Below are 15,105 nucleotides of genomic sequence, written 5' to 3'. Positions count from 1 at the left end.
CTTAGTGAAGCTTTTGAGAGGAAAAATAAGTGAAAAGGAAGAGCTTTTACAAGCTTGGAATTGACTCCATTCAAGGTTAGTGCCCAATTTATTCTCTCTCTCACTCAATTCATGTTTAAGGACATGATATAAGTTGAAATTATAAGTTTAATGCATAAATTGAACTTTAAGAACTTGGAGACTTGAAAAAAATTAGGGTTTGCTTATGTAATGGTATATGAACATTGTAATGATCAATTAGTGACCACTTAACTATATGTGATGAGAAATTGAAGTGATTTAGGACAATGGAATTGAGGTTAGGTATGCTGCCCTTGGTGATCTACAGGGCTGGGTGTGAGTCCAGCAGGTTTGGGCAACTATAACTTAAAAGGTGTAGGGGCAATTTGTGCAAGGCTAATTGAACATGAAACTAGACACATAATGACACAACTTTGGTGAAGAAACCCTGCCCAGAAAACCAAACCAAGTTGACCTAGAAACTACCCTAATCCGGGTGACCAATATGCTGTCCCTGGAAATTGACCAAATGAACAATGTTTGTTCAAATGGTCATAACTCAGTGTAGAAAAGTTCAATTGACCTGAAATTTTACCAGTAGAAATCTGAGACATAGCCCTACAACTTTCATGAAGAAAACAAACCTAAATTTTGACCATAACATGTTTAAAAACTGACCTGCAATCAATGTACAAAAACTGCAGAATTGATTCTACCCAGAAATTCTGAAAAAAAATTGCAATCCAGCTATTTATGGTATTTAGGCCATAACTTGAGCTACAAAACTCCAAATGGAGTGATTTAAAAAAAGAAATGTAACTAGACACAATAAGGAACAATTTTGATGAAGAATATTTGGCTAAATTCTCACTGTAGAATGGCCTAATGGAATAGTGAACTCTAACACTGAAAACTGAAATTTCTGAATCATTCTCCATTGGTTTTAAGTATTGTTTGGCAACTAATGCCAACAATTTTGTAAACCAAAATGTGGTATCTTGGTGAACTTAAGTTTAACAAATCTATTATAAATTAAAAAGTCAATCTTTGAGTGAAATTAGTTAAGTGAATAGTGACATCTACATTATAAAAATAAATAATTGAATCATTAACTGTGTAAAATGCCCTAGTATGCCTAGAACGATTAGTTTGGATAGGTTGGCATGCCAATAGGGTTCAGTTAGCAGTACTGCATATGGCATTATGCCATTCTCTGATTTTATGGCTTTTAGCCATTCTGATATCAGTGTGATACTTGGCCTTGTGCCCAATATTTATTATAGCTTATTAGCTGTTCTGTTGTATAGCGGGAGACACAATGTGACCGATGGTGTGATGGCCCGAAGTACTTGGTACCCAGTGCCAGTTTACCAGTTTATCTAGTCCAGTCGACTAGTATAGGTTACTCGGACAATCAAAATAAATCTTACCAAATTTTAATCAAATAATACTATAATAATTGCCAGAAACTCAGTCCATATAAAATGTCAGCATACATTCTGCACATCCATTTTATTTTAGCTATTTTATTTTTATTGGCACCACTAAGCAGAATTGATTAGCGCGTTGCTTTTGCCACACACAGGTATTGGAGACATAGCTGAGGAGTTCAGCAAACCTCAAACCGGGTGATTAGTCAAATCTGCACAGAGTCCAGAGTCACCTCATATCTGTAGTACACTTGGTAGGATATTAGTATTTTGGATTGTATTTTGTACTTTGCATTTTGTACTAGTTCTTGATTGTAATTACAAACTCATGAAATCATATGATAATGTAAATATATGAAATTTCATGTTAATGAAATTATCTGTATATTGTGTTGAAAAATAAAATATTGGGGAGTTATTCATGAAATTGATTCGAATTGTGATGTGAACAAAAATTTTGAATAATTGTGTTGAGATTTGGAGATTGAGTTGATATGGATGTATATTGGAGTTCTGGATCTGAAAATCATATTGGAAGTGTTTTTTTTACAGGTTCAGAAGAACTGTTTTCCAATTTACAGCCTGCACTCTGCCGGATTTTCTATAAAAATTAATGAAAAATTCATATTAATCAAATTTGTAAATAAATGATATAGTTGGTAAAATTTTGCACTTGGTAAATAAATTAAGAAGGATAACTTGTTATGGAATAAGATATGGTGCTCCGACATATTGTGTGGCATATCTTGCTCGGCTACACTGTAAACGGGTAAGGAGTGTCACAATGAGATAGTAGTTTTGATCTTTTTTCGGTCATTTTCACCTCCGTTACCTGAAAATGAGTGGCATCGACGATCAGAGAGTTACAAGCTCGCTTTCCGTTCACGTTTCTTGGTCCTCCGATAAAGGTGATGAGCTCGAACAGAGTGGGCGACCCAAAACTATTAGGGCTATCGTTCCGACCACTAGTTAGCCTACAAGGCCAAGCTAATAGCAAGCTTCGATGATAAGGAGAGAGCCCCTAATGGTGGATGAACTCACCTCAGTACTAGGGATGTCCGATCTTGAGCTAATAAGTTAGGAGTTCAACCTTCCACCCGACTCCTTCGAACTCATTCGGTGTAACGGGGATTTTCAAGCCGATCACTACTTTGATGAAATCGATATGATTATAGTATATGAAGAACAGTTGAAGGCCGAGTTGTGATTCCCTATAGAGGCATTTTACAAGGACATCCTGAAATACAATCGGGTTAGCATCGCCAAGGTGCATCCGAACTCCTGGAAAACTCTGGTGGCCTTCAAAGGATTATGCCGAGTCAAAAGACTCGAGCCCATAGCGAAGGTCTTTGCCGAACTGCACAGACTTGCTCGACTAAAAGATGATGAATTTTGGTTTTTCCAGGCAAAACTGCGCTGTGGGTTGTTCACCGATCTCCCGTCTTCACTCAAAAATTGGAAAGATTGGTTCTTCATCCTCCGAAGCAAAGATCCTCGTGGCTTTGAGGGGATCCCCCGAAGTTAGAATTACTTGGCCGAGAGGCCGAAAAGAAACATTGCGCTAACTGATGTTGAAAGTGCCATGGTGAAGGAGCTTAAGAGCCAAGCGAGCTCTTACAAATATTAGTGTCTAGATGTGATCATGGCCGAACTGAAGTGATGGTAGATGAGCGTGATCGCCCATGAGAACATCCAGCTGCAACTATTTGATCTAGGTCCCGAAACGGGTAAAACCTAAATCTTTAATCTCTTAGTCCCTGGCGATCTCACTAATCCTTCTTTTTATGTAGATATGGCTAGAGGTGAGCAACGAAAGAAGCTCAGAGGAAGAATAAGAAGCTCAGAGGAGGAATAAGAAGCTCAGCAGGACGGTGCTAAAAATGAAATGTGTTGAGGCTAGGAAGAGGTCCTGAACTGAACAGACGAGCTCTGAGGTTCAAATCAAAGAGGAACCGATCCTAGAAGCGCAGATCCTCACTCCGAAACCTCCTCAGTCGAAACCTCCTTCCTAACCTCCGATCTCTTTAGCTACAGAGGGTGGATCCTTAGGGCAAGGAGACTCGTATGGGCAACCCTTCTCGCAAGGTGCTAAGATACTACTCCAATCACTGGAGAAAAACAAATCGGTGCGGGACAACCTCTACTTAGTGAAAGTATTGAGCGTTACTATCTGCTTTCCTGAGGACCGAACTAGAATGGGCCCTGAGAGTATTGATGATCTTCTCAGCCTCTTAATGAGTTTGAGCTCAGAAGCGATGGCGACCCAGCACGCGGTCAGAGAGAAGGTTTATCTTATGAAGAGGGAGATGTCAAAGATCGCCCAAGATGTGGTGGCAGCGCAAAACCAACTCTCTGCAGTAAATGCTCGGATCGTCGAGCTGGAACAACAGGCGAAGTCTCATAAAGAGAGGGCAGCTCGGCTAGAGAAGGAACTCGAAGATGTCCGGGTTAAGTTCTCCAAGGATATCAAAGCAAAGGAGGAGGAGGCTCTAATGAAGCTGGGGCTTATGTGAAAGCCCATAGTGATCTCTTTGCCGAGTTCATCAAGCACTATCCCAACGAGGACTTCACCTGGCTCAAAGAACTAGCCCCGAGTGCCAAGGCAGAAAGTAAGGGAGAACAAGAGGGGGAGGAGGGAGTGAATGTTGAGAATGTACCTAAAAAACTGGTCTAGGAGGACCCACCCGCTAAATAACTTTGTACTCTCTTACCTTTTGAATTGAATAAACTCCTTTTATGATCAATTTTTTTGATGAGATCGAAAAAATATCAGACCAAGTTACATAGAATTAACTCCCAATCAATTGAATAAAGTTGAACATAGAACTTGAGATCGATTATCAATCATAGAACATGAGACCTCACCTTAAAGAGATCGGAAAATTATTGCACACGAACATGAGAACTATTAACCCTGAGATCAATATATCAATTGAAGTTTTGAGACATTTGAAGAGTGATCTGGAATATTGTAAAATTGGAAAGGTGACTTGAGATCGGATCATAATTGAAGCAACTTACTAAGATTGGGACAATTATTTAAAGACTGGAAAAAACAATAACTTTGTTAAAAGTGTTTGAACAATTCAGGCTAGATAACTAATCACAAAACTAACCACAACTTGAAATTTTGAGGTATTTGAACACATTGAGATCGAAAAACAACAAAATGTAAGATCGGATTATTCGAAGGTCGGATATCGATCAAAACAGGTCGAATAAAGATGAAGAGATCGAAAAATAACCTAGCTTAAAGGTGCATGAAAATCGAATAATCTTGAAACTTAATATTTATTTGGGAAACAACTTGGACTATTGCCAATTCAGAGAAGTGACCTGTGATCAGGTCACAATCGAAGTAACTAGTTGAGATCGGATAACGTTAAGAAAATAATATTTGGAATTAAAACTGTCTTACAAATTACACAAGTTATGCATTTAATAGTCGACCAAAATATGATGTCTACACTCAGTAAATACACCTAAATCATGGATTAGGTTACAAGAACAAATACCAAAAAGCAGCCATGACAATGAGTTATTTAGTTCATCATATTTGGTACTAATGAATGTGTGTTACATGAGGAAACCTTAAGAAAATTGGAAAATCCATCTTAGACGTTATCTTTGTTTTTAGTTTTTCATTTAGAAGCAAGCAATTTACTCCAATTTATTTATGTTAGCATAATTATAGCAATTAGCATAATTATAGCAATTAGCATAATTATAGTAATTAATATGATTATAGGAGATTTATAGCATAATTATAGCAATTATTATTCTTGTCTAAATTAGCTCATATTTCTAAATTAGCTCATATTCTCATGTATAAATAGATATAATATCTCTGTAAATGAAACAGACAAATACACAATCCTTTCCTTCATTACTTGTATTCTTTCTTCTAACATGGTATCAGAGCCGTAAAGTTTTTATTTATAGTTTCTGGGGCCTCTCTTCTCTCTCTACAACATGTTCTGGTTCATTCTTTTATTTCTGTTATTATACCAAAGTGCCGTTTCCAAATCCTGATCCAGGTGATTGTGATGTACTCAATATTAGTCCAACTACTCTTCGTCGTTCTACGTCGGTTTAAGCGCCTCTGTTGAATCTGCACGATTGTTGATCGATACTGCGCTGCATCGCTCCTAGCACTACTCTTCGTAGTTCTACCCGTCGGCTTTAATCGCCTCTGTTGAATCTGCACGATTGTTGATCGATGCACACGCACGCATCCGCTCCTAGCACTACTCTTCGTAGTTCTACCCGTCCGATTTACTGTCTGTTGAATCTGCACGATTGTTGATCCGATTACTGCGCTGCATCCGCTCCTAGCTACATCCGCTCCTAGCACTACTCTTCGTAGTTCTACGTCCGATTTACTGTCTGTTGAATCTGCACGATTGTTGATCCGATTACTGCGCTGCATCTGCTCCTAGCACTACTCTTCGTCGTTCTACCCGTTCAGTTTGATTCATGTCTCCTCTATCAGCCAAACCGCTGATATATTCATCAAAACGCATCATCCCACTCGCTTTCAGGATCTCTTAAGCAAACTCAAGTTGGCACATGCGCTACCACCTTGAGTTTGAGTGGGGGTGTTAGCATAATTATAGCAATTAGCATAATTATAGCAATTAATATAATTATAGGAGATTTATAGCATAATTATAGCAATTATTATTCTTGTCTAAATTAGCTCATATTTCTAAATTAGCTCATATTCTCATGTATAAATAGATGTAATATCTCTGTAAATGAAACAGACAAATACACAGACAAATACACAATCCTTTCCTTCATTACTTGTATTCTTTCTTCTAACAATTTAGAAATGATATATATATAACTTTGAAGAGTCATATTACTGTTATTAAAGAAACAATATTAAGGATGCTAGACCCAACCTAACATATATAGGTTCAGATAACAAACTAAACTCTGACCACTGGCAAAAAGCCAACTGCTAGGGGACCTACCTGTGACACGAAGCAGACAACAGATATGTCTCCAGGATCAGTCAGAAAGCGTGGGAGAGAGAGAGAGAGAGAGAGAGAGAGAGAGCAATCACAAACTATGAACAAGGTACGGAGCTTTTAGACCAAATAAGCCTGCCTTTAAATAAATATTCAGCAAAGGCTCCAAAGTCATGCCATATAACCTACAGAATTCCTGTTTGAATTGGTCCACCAGGTAGTCCCACTGTTTTGATTCAAATAAAACCTGGAAAGCAAAAAATATGACATTAACTCTCCCAAAATGAAACTGAGTCTACTGATGAAGCTGTCTAAGAGGAAAAGCATAATAGTTAACTGTTTGGGACAAACAAAAGAGTCCATAAGAACGTAAGTTTCCTTTACAAAATGCTATAACAGATTCTCTCATTAGGAAGAAAACTGTGCAAACCCCTAAGCTGGGTGCAAAACAAGAATTAACGATGTAAAATTTCCTTTAGTATATCCAAACATTTCAAACCAATAAGCACTATTCCATTAGTACCAAAAACGAATATGTACTACACTTGCAAGCAACAGTGGGCAGATTGAACTAGAATTATAATTAACAAAATCAATTAGAATCTTTTGTTTCCTTGAGGACAAAATCTGGATTCACTTCTATGCAGTAATTAAAAGTTAGTAGGAAAGCAAAAACTCATATTCTAGGTTTCAGTGAAGAAAACTTAAGAACCAAAATGAGGAAGAACTTTACTCCTGCAAAAACTAAAATAAAGCTTAGGAAAAAAAATCTAATGTTGAAAAGCCAGCTATTATTGAAGTCACAACTCTCAAGGCAAAATGCATTCATAGCCAAGCAAAGGAAGTTAAAGAATGCCAAAAGGAGGAGATGAAATCGAACTGAAACTAACAAAGGGAAAGAAGTAGCAGCAGATATAGTAAGTTCAGATTCTCTATGTTCTTGATATGCAGACGCCTCAATTTCCTAAGCTGATACTGATCCAGGAGCTATTTGGGTTGTTTCGGGTATTTTTGGTGTTTGACTTGGTTATTAGCGTTAGAGTTTATTTTATGGTACATATATAATTATTCTTGTAGCTCTTTAGTCATTAGGATGTTACTGGAAGACTAAAATTGAAATCCAAATTTAGAGCATTGTTCCTCTCTCTGGGTTTAGGTTTTTTTCTTTTTGTGGTTCTACATCAGATACACTTTAAATGCTGCTGACTGTATAGCTGCTTTAGAGTACACAAGGCAACTAGGAATTCATCTGACTACAATTTAATCCACCCTCCCCTAAGGCAGGGAATTGGATAGGACAGACCTCCTTTGGAGAAGAACTAAAAAGACATGAAAATAAACAATCAAAACCATCTTAAGAGCTAAAAGCTGGTTTCTTAAAATGAAGAGTCATATATTGATAAATAATAGTCTTATATCGGATGTTTAAGCCACCAAGTTCTCTAAAAATATTTGAGGTAAATTATTTCCCCCCGTTTGAGACATGAGCATGGATTTAAATCAAGGTAGCGGCTGTAACATAGCAGCAATAACCTATCGCTATACAAATTTTTTAAACAAATTCACAAAATACAAAAAACCAATAGATAGTAGTAGAACCAACTAAAATTATAAATCCTATAAAATAATGAATACATCTATTTAATTTCTTTAATAACAAATAATTCAAGTAACTAATGCAAAACACCCCTCTTTCAAACCCAAAGCATGGAGAACAAGCCTTTCTATTTGCTCATGATAAAAGTAAAAAGAGGACTTAGGTTTAAGTAGGTGTAAGAAACTCAAGGCAAAGCAGCTCAAATGGGGTTTATTGGACTGTCACCAGCTTAGGTAAAGAAAGAAATAAGCTTTCTGCAAAAAAAAAAAAAAGGTTGTTATAGCCATTGCTTAAAGGAACAGTGTTTGCAAATGACCATCACCGCATCATGTAATGGTGGCAACAGCCGTTGCTAATAAAAAAAAAATCTGTATGTTATATGATGGGGTCAACTGTTACAGTAACCCCAAAATCTGTTACATAACAGCTATGACATTATGTAATGGCAATGGACATGAGCAATAAACCCTTGAGCATGGATATTAGCATTAGAAAGTAAAAACCAAGTCAAGAATAGTGTCATCTTTGTGAGGGCCATAAAGGTTTTTACATACTAGAAGCAGTAGTCTCACTAACTGACAAACCACAAGGGGCACATTGCACATATGTGCACACTCAAACAAACATGAAGAGAAAGAGAGAGAGAGAGACAGAGAGAGAGAGTTGTGTCATTTAAATACATATATAGGCCATGATCACATAACTGCTGTTCACATTTATAAGGTTACCTTGTATGTTGCAAAGTCAGCGTGACTCTTAAAAGCCAATGTTGCCATGACTTGCTACAATTCTTTCATATATGTAGCTCCCCATGGAGCAAGATATTTCCGTGCATATGCAATGGCACACATGTTGTTTTCAGCCCGTACCAACTCTATGAATTCTTGAAGTCTCAACTAGAATTCAAACTTGCTCTATCATCAAAGAAAGCAATAAGCATAAAAAAAAAAAATTATAACCAATGCAGGTGCTCCCATAAATTTTCAATAGAAGTATTAAAGAAGAAATATGCGTTCACAGACCAATTTGAAACTTCACAAGAGCTTTACTGCAACCACTTTCCCAATCTTAATCATGGTAAATTGATTTAGTTAATAAAAAGCCATTCCTATCTGAGTCAGTATTCTACTAATTATTCAAGTTTAGACATTATATAGCTGGAATCCCCACAATTAAGGAAACTTAAGGAATGATTAGTTGGTGCCTTTGACTTTTTCAACGGTGATTTGTTGTCCGTGCACCAGGCTAGAGCAGGAGCTACCTCCCTATTTTGAAGAGCATCAATAACCCTTCTTGCTTCTTGGAACACAGCAACATCAACAAGATCCTGCGTTCAACTTATTATTAGTATGCAAACATAAACCTCAAAAGCTCTGATACTCCAACTCTTCATTTTGCCCTGCCATAAACATGTCGACACGAGACACAACATGGAATATATGTCTGACACATATTCATGCAGTCGAACACTCAAGTAAAAGAGATCTCTCAAGATGAAAAGCACATTGAATCAAAGGATAGGTAAAAAAAAGAAGTTAAAAAGAGAATGCAACTTTCAATTAAAGGATAGGTACAAAACAAGTTAAAAAAAATGTTGAATATTTCGAGAATCCAATGGTTGCATATCTCAATTTTAATTGTGGCTTACCCCTTTTGGATAGATTATTTCAACCCTTTTGGCCTATATAACGTGTCCAAGCACCCATGTCTAAATTTAGATCCATATCCTCATATTTTCTATTTAAAAAATTCACAAGCCTGACACACGGATATGTACCCGTTCCCGACACCCGTACCCGAGTCTGAGTAACATAGCTCAAAAGTAATTTCTCTTTCTCCTCTTTCTAGAGAGTTGAGGAGGGAAAGAAAGAATGATGTTGTATATTATCAAATCTATTAAATCCGACAACTAGAATGGCGAAAAATAATCCATATAACTAATTCCAACTAGTTTGAGATTAAGGGTTAGTTGTTATTGTTGTTGTTGTTATTGTATTAAGTCTACCAAACTACAGCCCTCTACAAGCATAAAAAAGAGCAGCAATTGGCAATTGCAAAACAAACTGGACCTCTATGAAATCTTAAAATGATTAGACAGTCACAGTATTATTAGTCCTTCAGACATTGATGTGGTGTGCCAACAAATACAAATTCTAGCAATAAAAATATTAAGGGGATATTTATTTTAACTGTTGGATGTAGCTGGTAACTATTAGGCATTTGAAAAGCTGAATTAAAGTGTTTTATAAACTATTAAAATAATAGCTAATAGCTGATAGACAATTGATAGGTGTCTATCAGCTATATTTTGTATTAGCTCTATAATTAGAGTTGTTCATGAACTGCAATGTTTTTCTTTTATTATTTGACAAAAATAACCTTAGAGCCACATTTTTTATCCCCTATCAGTTGATATGATGAGCATTATTATTTTTTTATTTTTTTAATAACATTTTTTTTTTCTTTTTTTATAGGTTAATAACATTCTTATTAAGCATTCCTAATCCAATTTATACACCCAACATCTTTTTCCACCCTAATTGCTTCTTTTCATACAGTAACTTTATCAAAATATTTTTTTATTTTTATTAATGACATAAAATACAAAATACTTATATATTGTGAAAAATATTTGTTGTATATAAAAGTTTAAAATGATGAGATTTTTTTCTTTGTTAATAATAATTACTGTATTATTTTATAATTACATTTTTAAAATTATTTAATTATTATTCTATCTATTTCAATAATAAATTAAATAATATGATATAATAAATTAATAATTATCTATTTGTTTTAATAATAAAATAAATGATATGATATAATAAATTAATAATTATATATTTATTTCAATAGTAAAATCAATTATATGTTTTATGCATTTATTAGTAATTTTACATGTCAACAATAATAATTAGACAAAATTTTAATAAAAACTTCAATATAAATCGACTATCATCGACTATAAGTTGTCAACTATCGACTACTAGCCACTGGTTGCATTTAATAACTAAATCAAACAGCCATAAGTAGCTTACATATAGGGATGCCATTTTTACTCTTATAGCTATACTACGAGGACATGATCTAATCTATCAAAATCTCTCAGACTCAAGCAAAATTCATAAAAATTTGAAAAGATCATCACAAAAACATCCACTCAAATGACCCTAGATATCCAGCAGTTCATAAACTGAAATCATCAATAACAATTACCAACATATTGCTGCTTTTAGGTAGCTTCATTCCAGTGTCATAGTATGACATTCGCAGCATATAATCCACAAGAATCCGCTTCTAACGTTTGTTGCTCCATTCTGAAAGATTCTCTGCATCTACTGATTCTAAATAGTCAAGTCGAGCGCGACACCTTTGTGCTTGCAAGTGCTCTGTTCTACTTCCCTCTTCCAGCTACAAGGCCAAAACCCATACTGATCACCACATATAGATCCAGTAGGCTTATTCAGTAACGATATCATCAAAATATTTAATTCTCTCCCACAAACACAAGAAAATTAAAAAACAAAAATAGAATTTCTAGAATTAGCTTAAAGATTTTTATTTAAGACCCAAAATTCTATTGAATAAGTTATGAAAATTTCTTATTAGCTTCAAGCATCGTTAAGAACCTATGCAGATCAATCTCTACTACTATGTTAGCTGAACACTTGAATTGCACTCCAATTGAACGAAACTGATAATTCTTCACTAGAAACATGAAATCACAGGGCCACACGGCGTTGGATTAGGTTTTTCTATTGATTTTTGAAGATACCTTTCTTTTGAGTCCCTGCAATCTAGACACGAGAGAGGTAAGATGCTGAATGACGTCGTCTTTGGTCATATCTGAATCAGCGGCGTCAATGACGCCGGATATGACGGAAGATACTTCCTTCTCGACGACACGGTGGTTAGCTCGGATCGTTTTCTTGTAATGCTCGAAGGGCACTCGCAAGAACTGATGCTCCCGCTTTAAAGATTCCGTCAGTTGCGTCAGTTTGGAGGACGGCGTTGTGTGGGTGGGGTTAATGGGGCGGTGGCGGCGGGAGCGGAGACGGCGGAGTTACCGTTTGGAAGGGAATCCATTTCCATCGCGAAGGGAATGGAAGGGAAGGGAATTGAGGATTCTCTTGGATTTTTTTCGTTTTTTTTTTTTTTTTTTCAGCAGATTGGAATCATTGGACTATCAGAGAAGACAAGCAACGGACGAAATCTCGGGTGTTAGACGGCAGCGTTTTAGGCTTTCTTTGTTTCATTTTTCTAAGCAAACCGCTGCGTTTTCTCAGTGAGATTGATGCCGTTAGGCCCATCATGTTATGGGCTAGCACAATTGCAGCCCAAACTAAATGGATTGTACCAATATTCTTTCAATAAAAAAATTGTCTATAATTTAAATTATTATTATTATAATTTTAAGCTAATTATTTGTAAATTTTATACATATTATGTGTGACACCCCTTACTCATCTACTGTGTAGCCGAGCAAGGCATGTCACCCTCGGTGCCGGAGGACCTTAACTGATCTTATTACATTCTTAATAATCATATTCAATTCTTTTAATTTGGAGTCAATTTATAAATCGGAGAAACTAATGGAGTTTCTCTTAAATTTATTAATATTTGACGTTTTTCCACCTGTGTGAAATAATTATTATTATATATATTCCCAAACTCATTTTCTCATTCAGACCATTAATAAATTTCACTCACAAAAATCCATATGGAATTTCTATCACATTTCCATTCATACACAATTTATATATGAAATTACAAACTTCATTAAATTACAATAATGTACATATACTAATTTTGATAATATACAGTACATGTTTAAAATTTAATTACATAGACTAAAAATAAAATACAAGGTGGTGGACTTTACCAAAATGCACTGCTGAGGAGGTGTCACTATCTGACACTGATGCAGATCCGATCAAAATAATCCCAATTGAGTGTGTATTGGGCCTTATCTTTATCTCCAAAACCTACGTATAGAACAAAATCCAATGCGCTAAACATTTCTGCTTAATGATACAATAATACAATGAAAATATAATATACAAGTAAAAATAATAATTTTATGGTTGTAGTACTTATGAGAAAAATGCATAATTAATAAACTATGGATTTATTTAAGGCTAATTAAGATTTATGATATCAATTATTTCTAGCATCTTATTGGTCGATCCTATAGTGATCTTGAACCTCATCTTACATTTTACTGATCTTTGGGAACCTTTATTCTTTTGGGATCGTTCTTTTATTTTTTTTACCTATTAGTATTATTATTCCATTTCATTACCTTATTTCAATATATTTTTTTTTTTGTAATAAATATTTGGATTACATTTATTTGTTGATCCTTTCATTGATTTCATTTTGATTTACTTTTCAACCTCTCATTTCAATGCCCAAGTGACCTATACAAATTGACTGGACTGGAAAAACAGGTAAACTGGCACTAGGTACCAAGTACCTCTGGCTGTCACACCAATGGTCACAAGTGTACACCCGGTATGCAACAGAATGACTAATAAGCCATAATAACCATTGGGCACAAGGCCAAGTGTGTCAAGCATAGCAAAATGGCCATAGGCCATAATATCACAAAATGGCACAAAATGTCATAAATCACGGAATGGCACGAAGCCATATACAGTACTGCTATTAGAACCCTATTGGTATGCCAACCTATACAAACCAATTATACTAAGCATACTAGGGCATATTACAAAGTTAATTGCTTACTTCTTTGCATTTAAGATTTGGTGGTTACTATTCACCTTACTATTCATGTAAAAATATTGACTTTTTCATAATTAATAGGTAGGCAAGTTCTAATTGTACTAAAATACCACATTTTGGATTTTACATATGCTGGCATTGGTTGCCAATTTCAATTCAAAACTCCTTAGAAGTTATTTCAAATTTTCAGATTTAGTCATATAGGTTTACTGTTCCATTGGACTAATCTACAGTGAGAATTTAGCTAAACTTTCTCTATCAAAGTTGTTCATTAATGTGTCTTCTTTAATTCCCTTTTTGAATCACTCCATTTAGAGTTTTGTAGCTCAAGTTATGATACTTTTACTATAACTAGCCGGATTAGTCAATGTTCAGATTTTCTGGGCAAATTTGGTTCTGGCAGTTTTGATGAGCTAATTTTGATTAGCAATTTGAATAGCTTATGGTCAGAATTTAGGTTTCTGTTCTTCATAAAAGTTGTTCTACTATGTCTAAGCTTTCTATGGGTTCAAGAATAAGGTTATTTTGACCTCTCTACATAAAGTTATGGCCATTTGAACAAATATGGTTCATTTGGTCATTTTCTAGGTCTAGATTTTGGTTACCCAGATTTAGGTAATTTTTTAGGTCACTTTAGGTTAGTTTTCTAGGTAGGGTCTCTTCATAAAAAATGTGACATTATGTCCTAAGTTTCACCTCCTATTAGTCTTACACCAATTAGAGCTGTTTAGCTCTACTTATGGCCATCCAAACCTGTTGGACTCAAGGGTTCAGATTCTGCCTCAACATATAACATCACACACCACTCAATATTTTGGTCATGTCATCAATTCATATCAACAATTGGGTGTCAAATTAACTTAATTTAGGCATAATTACATCATTTAGAACACAACAATTAAAATTCTCAAATTTAGCAAACCCTAAATCAATTTGGTATAATTTCAAAATCCAAGGGATTTGATAGCACTAACCTTAGTTTCTTGTTTTCCTTAGCCTCTAATCACCTTTTCCATCAACCAAAACTTGAATCTCTTCTTGTTCCCCTTTTTAGCAAAATTTTATCTTTATAAAATCTCCCAAATTCCTTTCTTTTTTTGCTTGATTTCTTCAATCCAAGGCTTAACACAACCTTTTCTTGCAATTCCCTATGAAATCTATGGAAACTTTGGGTGTTTGGGAGCTTATTCCTAAGCTTCAATGGAAGAAATGAGAGAAAGAGAGAAGGAAAAGAGAAGTGCCGGCTAAAAGTGCTAGAATGGACCACTTTTTTTGTCTTTTTAATCTCTTAAATTTATTTATAATTATTTAATAATTATAATGGCAAACTTGTAAATATTGTTAGATGGCACTTTTG

The 15,105-nt window shown here is 35.2% G+C and overlaps 1 pseudogene; it reads right to left on the bottom strand.

Moving 5' to 3' along the window:
* Window positions 1-8,955: 8,955 nt before the first annotated feature.
* Window positions 8,956-12,197, bottom strand: LOC110661265 (protein MAEA homolog; annotated as a pseudogene).
* Between the last annotated feature and the right edge of the window lie 2,908 nt (window positions 12,198-15,105).

Source organism: Hevea brasiliensis, chromosome 8 (genome assembly GCF_030052815.1).
Source record: "Hevea brasiliensis isolate MT/VB/25A 57/8 chromosome 8, ASM3005281v1, whole genome shotgun sequence".
In the NCBI taxonomy this organism is placed as follows: Eukaryota; Viridiplantae; Streptophyta; class Magnoliopsida; order Malpighiales; family Euphorbiaceae; genus Hevea; species Hevea brasiliensis.
This window is presented reverse-complemented; position numbering and strand designations above follow the sequence as displayed.